Consider the following 7986-nt stretch of genomic DNA (forward strand, 5'->3'; position numbering starts at 1 on the left):
ATTTTAAGACCATTAAATCCTCTGCTAACAAAAAAGCTGTTACACATAATTCTATGCATGTCCCTTTTAAGGTCCTTGTGTAATGTGATATTGTAACCCCTAGCCCAATTGTCCTTTGTATATTATGTATATATACTTGTGTTCCCCCATGTACTTTCAGTATTGAATTGTTGTTAAAGAAAATAATAATACAAATAAATAAATAAAGAATGGGCTGTGGCCACTGGCAGTGTTCTAACATCGCGAGAGTTGAGCTGCTGTATATAGTTCCATGCGATTAATCTCGTTCTTCGCACTACTCATCTCAAGCGGCTGCTGTAGGACCAAGGCAGAGGTATGTGTTTTGTAGGGCTACACTTTCAATCTATCATGAAATATATAGGCTAAAGCATGTTTTCGGTTATTCCAAAAAAAGAAAGTGAAAACTTAGCCATACTATGACTAATAGTTTTTGACTTTTATTTCCTTATCATTTCATTTGTGTGCAATCTTACCAGCATTAAACTTGTAGCCTACATTTCCATTGACGGCAGAATACATGCGTTTGTTTAGCTTTACAATAGTTTTGGGGGGGGATTATGTCCAAGTGGCCTACATCAATTATTTGTTCAATGGAATATTGGAATAAAAAAATCAGGTGAGGGGAAAAATAAATGTCGAGAAAAAAACGAATGCAGGTTTACGAAATAGGACTGACTGCGTGTGCAATATAGTAAAAGGTTTTGCCACTTGCCAGGCAAGAACAGCCTGTTGAACTATGTGATTAATGCTTAAAATAAAGCCATAAATGGCCATTTAGGAAACACCTGTGGTTTAGGTGTTGCTCATGAAAGAAGTGAAATCTTCCATAGAATCAATTTCCTATTCCTGCCTGTATTGTTTTCAGTTCTTTTCACATTATAGCTTCAATGCCGAAAATGTATAGAAAGAGGATGGAGAGAGTATCCCAGTTCATCTTTCATGTCCAGTTATCTTAGTGTTTTTTGTGTACTACCATGAGTGGTTATTGCTGTATAACGTATATTGACAGCATACATAAAACAGTTAAGGCCTATTTGTTCAATTTATCTTCCTCCACCTCCAGTGAAACTGAAGATGGCTGCAGGTAAAGCGCGCATCGGGCATCTGGCCCCTGACTTCAAGGCCACAGCAGTCATGCCAGATGGACAGTTTAAAGACCTCAGCATTTCCAACTACAGAGGTAGACCTACTACTACGTTTCATAGTATTCTGCACTGTCCTTTGTTGATTGATTTTAAAGTTTGATAATACAGTAATGACCTATAAGCCTGTTGGATAAGATTTTAGTTACATTGAATGTGTGCTTCCAGGCTCCGCAACTTGATAGGTTTGTCTAATGGTGTGTCTTGTGCTGCTTACCTGCAGGGAAGTATGTGGTGTTCTTCTTCTACCCACTGGACTTCACCTTTGTGTGCCCTACTGAGATCATCGCCTTCAGTGACGCTGCCGAGGAGTTCAGGAAGATCGACTGCGAGGTCATTGGTGCCTCTGTTGACTCCCACTTCTGCCATCTTGCCTGGTACGAGTCTTTTGCACAATTATTTTGCCTTATGAAGATTTCATCCTAGGTGACGCAGGATAAGTTACAGTGCAGCGATCTTTTTATTACATTTTTCATATATATTTGTATTCAAGTTTTACAAAATGTACATCAATGTAAGTACAAAGATTTTACCATATCCCAACCAACCTTCCTTCCTTCCTCCACATAACACATTCATTGGAAACCCTAAGAGAATACTTAATGTTCTCAAGCTTTAGGAAGAACATTACATCGTTGAGCCATTGAGAAATAAGTGGGGGTTGAGCAGACTTCCACTGGAAAATAATTCCACGTCGAGCTAATAAGGATGTAAAAGCAACAACATCGGCATGTTTGGGGTCCAAGGAGAACGCGTATTCTGGAATACCAAAAACAGCTATCAAGGGACATGGCTGCAGGTTCATTTCAAGCACCTCAGATCATTTTTTTAAAGAGAATCCCAGTAATTTTTGTAGTTTAGAGCATTGACTGAACAGAAACATGACATCTATCACACTCATCATTTACATTTGGATATATTTCAGACAATCTGGATTTGGAAAAATGCACTCTTTGAAAAACCTTAAATTGTATGTGACCAAGATGAGCACAAGATGTAGTGGAGCGTACTCTATCAATCGCCTCCTCCCACCACTCCTGTGTGAATTCAACACCCATTTCCCGTTCCCAAGCAGATGTAGTTTTGTTGGTGGAATGGGAATAAGTGAATCTTATCAATAGGACCCATAGTAGAATTTAAAATGCACTCGAAACTGGTACCAAATCTTAAGTGTGGAAGGAACTACAGGATTGCCAGTATAGCAATAGGGGGATGCTGGGAGAGAAGAGCGGAGTAGAGCAGGAAGAGAAGCAGAAATACAAGAATGTGCCTCTAGGTAGCATCATGGGGTATCTGGAGCATGTAACCAGAATAGCAATTACTGAAAGTTGGCTGCCCAGTAATAGTATACAAAGTTGGATAGTGTATGGCCTCCACTAAACTTGCATCTCTGAAGTAGAGATCTACTGACTCTGGGTACCTTTCCTCGCCAGATCAATGTGGTAACAGCCTGATTGATTGACAAAAACAAAAGAAAGTTGGTAAAAACAATGGGATAGATTGAAATGGATAGTTATTTGGGTAAACTGTTCATTTTTACAGCATTAATCCTTCCTATAAGTGATAGTGGTAAGCTACCCCATCTCTGAAAATCAGATTTCATTTGCGTAAGGAGGGGAGCAAAGTTTGCAGAAAAAAGAGCATGTAATGAACAAGTAACGTTCACTTCAAGGTATTTGAAACCAGAGCGGCTAAGCTGAAAAGGCAAGTCTGTCTGCTGGAACTGTAGCGCTGCTGGATTGAGTGGGAAGTACTCACTTCTCTGGAGTTTCAGCTTGTAACCGGAGAAGGAGCCAAAGTTCTCCAGAATAGAAAGGATAGAAGGTAAACAGGTTACAGGGTTATTTACATAGAGTAACAAATCATCTGCATATAATGATAACCTATGTTCAACTCCTTCCTGTGTTACACCTTGGAAAGAGGAGGATGCCCGTAAAGCTACTGAAAGAGGCTCAATGGCGACGGCAAATAGTAAAGGGGACATTGGGCAGCCTGTCCCACGTTCCAGGGCAAAATAGTCAGAACGGTTGACATTGGTACAGACACTGGCCTGGGGAGATGTATACAAGAGACGGTTCTTTGAGCTAAATTTGTCCCCAAGTCAAAAAAAATGTAAGAACAGCAAATAGGTACTCCCATTCAATTCTGTCAAATGCCTTCTCTGCATCTAGGGAGATTACCACCTCAGGGGAGTTGGAGAATTGTTTAGAATAAATCATGTTAAACCGCATCTGAATATAAAAAGAAAATCTGTCCTTTTATAAAGCCGGTTTGTTCCTGTGATACGAGTCCTGGTAAGACTACTTCCAGACACCTTGCTATCACCTTCGCCAGCATCTTTACATCCACATTAAGGAGACTTAGGGCCCTAAATGAAGAACAGGAAGTGGGGTCTTTCCCCTTCTTAAGGTGAAGCGCTATTGAAGCCTGTGTTAGGGTAGGTGGCAGCGAGCCACGTTCAAGTGATTAATTATACATAGGTAAAAGTAAAGGGGCTAACTTGGTATGGAGTTTCTTAAAGAACTCAGTTGGAAACCCATCAGGCCCTGGAGGTTTGCTGCTCTGCATTGACTTGATAGACTGAATACCTTCTTCAAGGCTGAGAGGAGATCATCTACAGTTTCAGCCTCAACTGTGGGAGTCTCCAGTTCACCCAAAAATGTTGTCATATTGGCAGTATCTGATGGAAATTCAGACGTATACAGGGAGGAATTGAACGATTTGAAGGTGTCATTGATCCCCGTAGGGTCAGAAATCAAGCTATGAGAGGAATCTTTCATTTGGGGAATCAGACGGGTAGCAGCACTGCGTTTTAATTGGTGTGCGAGCAGACGACTTGCCCTGTCGCCATGTTCATAGTAGGTCCACGTGAATGCAATAGTAACCGTTCTGCATCTGTAGTGGACAAGAGATTGAATTCAGATTGTAAGTTCAAGCGTTGCTTATATAGCTCTGGAGATGGCGTCAAGGCATATTGGTGGTCAAGGATGGCTTTAGTGAGTTCTTCTAGTTTAACTTTCCGAGTTTTGTTAATATGAGAAAAATAAGAAAGGCCTGAAGTGATTCCCATAAGAGAGAATGAGAGGTTGAGCTTGTCTGATTTGAAAAATATATATTATCAATAGAAGTGGAGATAATGTTACAGAAGTCTGAATCAGACAGGAGAAAAGAATTGAATCTCCAACAGAGAGGAGTACGAGTTTGTCCTGATAGGACTATGTCGAGGGCTAAAGGTCCATGGTCAGAAATGACAGTGGGTAAATATTCAGAAGAGGTGACATTTGGAAGTAACTTGTGATCAATAAAGAAATAGTCAATACAAGAAAAAGAATGGTGTACATGTGAAAAAAAGAACACTGCCTGGGGATTCTGAAATCTCCAGGGATCTGTACACCCATTCTGAATCATAAAATCTGAGAAGGACTGACATAGCAGAAGGAGACTTAGTTCTGGGGTTGGAGTGGTCTAAAGCCGGGCTAATAAAACAATTCAGATCCACGCCAAATATCAAAAGATGGGTGTTCAGAGAAGGGATTTTCCCCAGCAACCAATTTGGCAAATTCAACATCAAAATTGGGAGCATATACATTGACCAATACTACAGGTGTGTGCCAGTTATGATTAAAAATGTCTCGTTACTGTCTGAAATAATATTAGTAGTAGAGAAATGTATTTTTTTACTAACCAAAATTGCAACCCCTCTGGCTTTGGAGTTAAAGTCAGAATGTGAAAACCTGACTGAGCCTGGAGTTTTGTAGCCATTGATTGATCTTTAATGCGTAAATCTGCTTTTAGCTTTTCAAATGGGAGAAGATCTTAGACCTCTTGACAGGATTAATCATTGTTTTAGTATTCCAAGATAAAACTTTATAGGATTAAGCCTACATATTACAATTATTCGTTTTGTTAGCCATCTAAAATATTGAAAGGAAAAAGGTGTGAAAACAGACATTTGCAAAGACAGAACTGATGAAAAAAGCAAGGAAAAATAAATACATTTGAACAAAAAAGGTCACCCCTCCTCTCCCACCCAAACCCAAAGTCTCCTTCCCCAGCAAATGGAGACAGCAGGTTGACGTTAGCGCAGCTTCGGTGCATATAAACCAAGAACCTTTCTATCCTAACGCGGAGAGGCTCCATCGCACGAGTAGTGAAATCCATTTGAAAAGGCATTCACAAAATAGTAAAGTAAGTCAACAAATACCGCACGTTTGCACAGTCCAAATTATAATTTGGTGTATCATTTTACTGCAGTACTATTATATTAGGCTACATGTGAGTGTTATAGGCCTACAGTCAGTGTACATATTTCAGTTACTAGAGTAGGCTAAAACTTCAGTGTCCAAATATATTTTTTTAATTATTCAGAGGACCGGCACACAGAAACCTGTTTACTACTATCCGTGTCCGTCTGTATACCACAGCTGTCAGGGACGCTTGGTCTCAGACACACAAAAAAGACTAAATTCAGTCTCGTTGTGTGTTCTTACAGGACCAACACACCTCGTAAGCAGGGCGGTCTGGGTCCAATGAAGATCCCTCTGGTAGCCGACACACTGCGTTCCATCTCCACGGACTACGGGGTGCTGAAGGAGGACGAGGGCATCGCCTACAGGTGGGTTCACAACAGACAAGTTCAAGGGTCAAAGTTCAATGTTTCTATGACCGACTGGGTCAAAACCTGGGTAATGTGCCCAACAAGACTAACACAAACCTAAATGACTCAATCTATACCATATTTGTTTTTTCAGGGGCCTATTCATTATTGACGCCAAGGGCCTCTTGAGGCAGATCACCATCAACGACCTTCCAGTGGGACGGTCCATCGACGAGACCCTGCGTCTGGTGCAGGCCTTTCAGTTCACTGACAAACACGGAGAAGGCACATAACTAACCCTGCTTTCTTTTTGTTTTCTAAAAGACGATGCCTCCTTATCCTACACAGAATCAGGCTAACCTTTTGCAGTGCCATATTTGACCATGTACCGTCAGAAGACACATACACTATGTCAGGGGTCATCAACTAGATTCAGCCGCGGGACCATTTCTTTTCTTGATGGTCGGGGGACTGGGACAGATGGTCGGGGGACTGGAACATAATTATAAATCATTTGTACGAAAGAAGCCCAAACAGATAATGTATTTGACAAAAACATAATTTCAAACCTTGATTACATTGGTACACAATCACATGTCTCTCTATTTATGAGTGGAAATACTTAGTTACAGATTTCCTAAATTAAAATCATTTTGAGGTGAATTCCTATTGATTTTAGTGTTACATGTCCAAAAATATTTTTGGGGCTCAAAACTTTGGGGGGGGCCAAGGGCCGCCAGTTGACGATACCTGCACTATGTGAACAGCATTTAGAGCACTATTACCACTCTCTCTTTTAAGGTAACATTCCATGTTTGTAACAGCTGAGAATGTTAGGCTGATAGTAGATGTCAGAATGTATAAAAATGACAAGCTCCAGTTCAAAGTGTTTTGTTTATCATACTGCACTGTCCTGACACACACACTTCTTCTCTGGTGTTTCCTCAGTCTGTCCCGCCGGCTGGAAACCAGGAAGTGACACCATCAAGCCCGACACCCAGAAGAGCAAAGACTTCTTCTCCAAGCAGCACTAAGATGATGAGTGTCTGCAGCCTGCTGTAGGACAACTACAGTTACAGTACATTTCAATAGAACAATAGGCTACTGCTCTTCACCATCTATGTGCCTGGGAACTGTAGAACAATGTCATCAGCATTCCATTATCTGTCATGTGTTTAGATAGAAATGATGACCAAAGAATCAAGATTAGATTGTGTTGGAGGTGTTTTAGTGTCATTAACCAGGTTCCATCCAACCTTTTTATGCGAGTAAAGTACATGTCGGATGAAAAATGTCACGACAGATCTGATGGAAACAGTGAATTTGCCGGTAAACTTTCCAAATGACAACAAAACAAAATACGCTAGACAAGGTGGGATCGTTTTGTCTGTAAAATGTATTATGAGAGAAATGGCAGTGGAAAGGCTTTTATGCGCAAATATTGATATAATATATTTTTAAATTATTGTCACCATCCTATCAAAGTAAACTTGGGAGTCATGTGATGACATGTGTGCACTACGACTCGGGAAAGCATGCAGTTTATTAGGCTACAGATGAAATAAGTTATGATGAACTTCACAGGGTGGTGAATGTACCAGTTGATGAGCTTGATACTCCTTTCCAATAAATATCGAGGGTCTTATTCTGGTGACATGATGATTGATGTTTGGCTGCCATTTGACAAATTCAAATAATCTTGCTCTTTTGTCCATAATAACCTCATGTGTAGGCTATACCTGCACTGTATCTGCAAGCTGTTGGCTAGAGCACACATTCGCTATATAAGGCAACATTCTTTGTTACAAAACCATCAGTAGAGTTGGAAATGCGATGGAAACACATTTAACTTATTTTTTATTTGGTACATGGTAATTTAACTTCTAAAGTAAATGTTATGTGCACTACGTCATCATGCACAGATTTTTATCCGCTACAAGTCAATTTGATGGAAACACAACTCTGGTGAGAAAAGGTGCAGATTTTAGAATATTCACATGAAACTGTCGCCAGTTAGATGGAAGCCTAGCTAATGATGGTTCGGGATTTTGTTTTCTGTTGTATCATTTTGGTAACATAGTTTTTGTCTTTAGGCCACAGTCTGTGAAATGAGGAAAAGCAGCTTTACTGGGGGGAAAAAGTGAGAAGAAAACTTAGTTTTTTTACAGTGAAAAACAAACTACTCAACTGTCCTTTCATCTTCTAAATAAAAACTTTTACAAAGCA

General features: G+C 40.2%; 1 pseudogene; it reads left to right on the forward strand.

The window, feature by feature from the left end:
- Positions 1-256: 256 nt before the first annotated feature.
- On the forward strand, positions 257-7986 carry LOC129824221 (peroxiredoxin-1-like; annotated as a pseudogene).

Source organism: Salvelinus fontinalis, chromosome 26 (assembly GCF_029448725.1).
Source record: "Salvelinus fontinalis isolate EN_2023a chromosome 26, ASM2944872v1, whole genome shotgun sequence".
Taxonomy (NCBI): Eukaryota; Metazoa; Chordata; class Actinopteri; order Salmoniformes; family Salmonidae; genus Salvelinus; species Salvelinus fontinalis.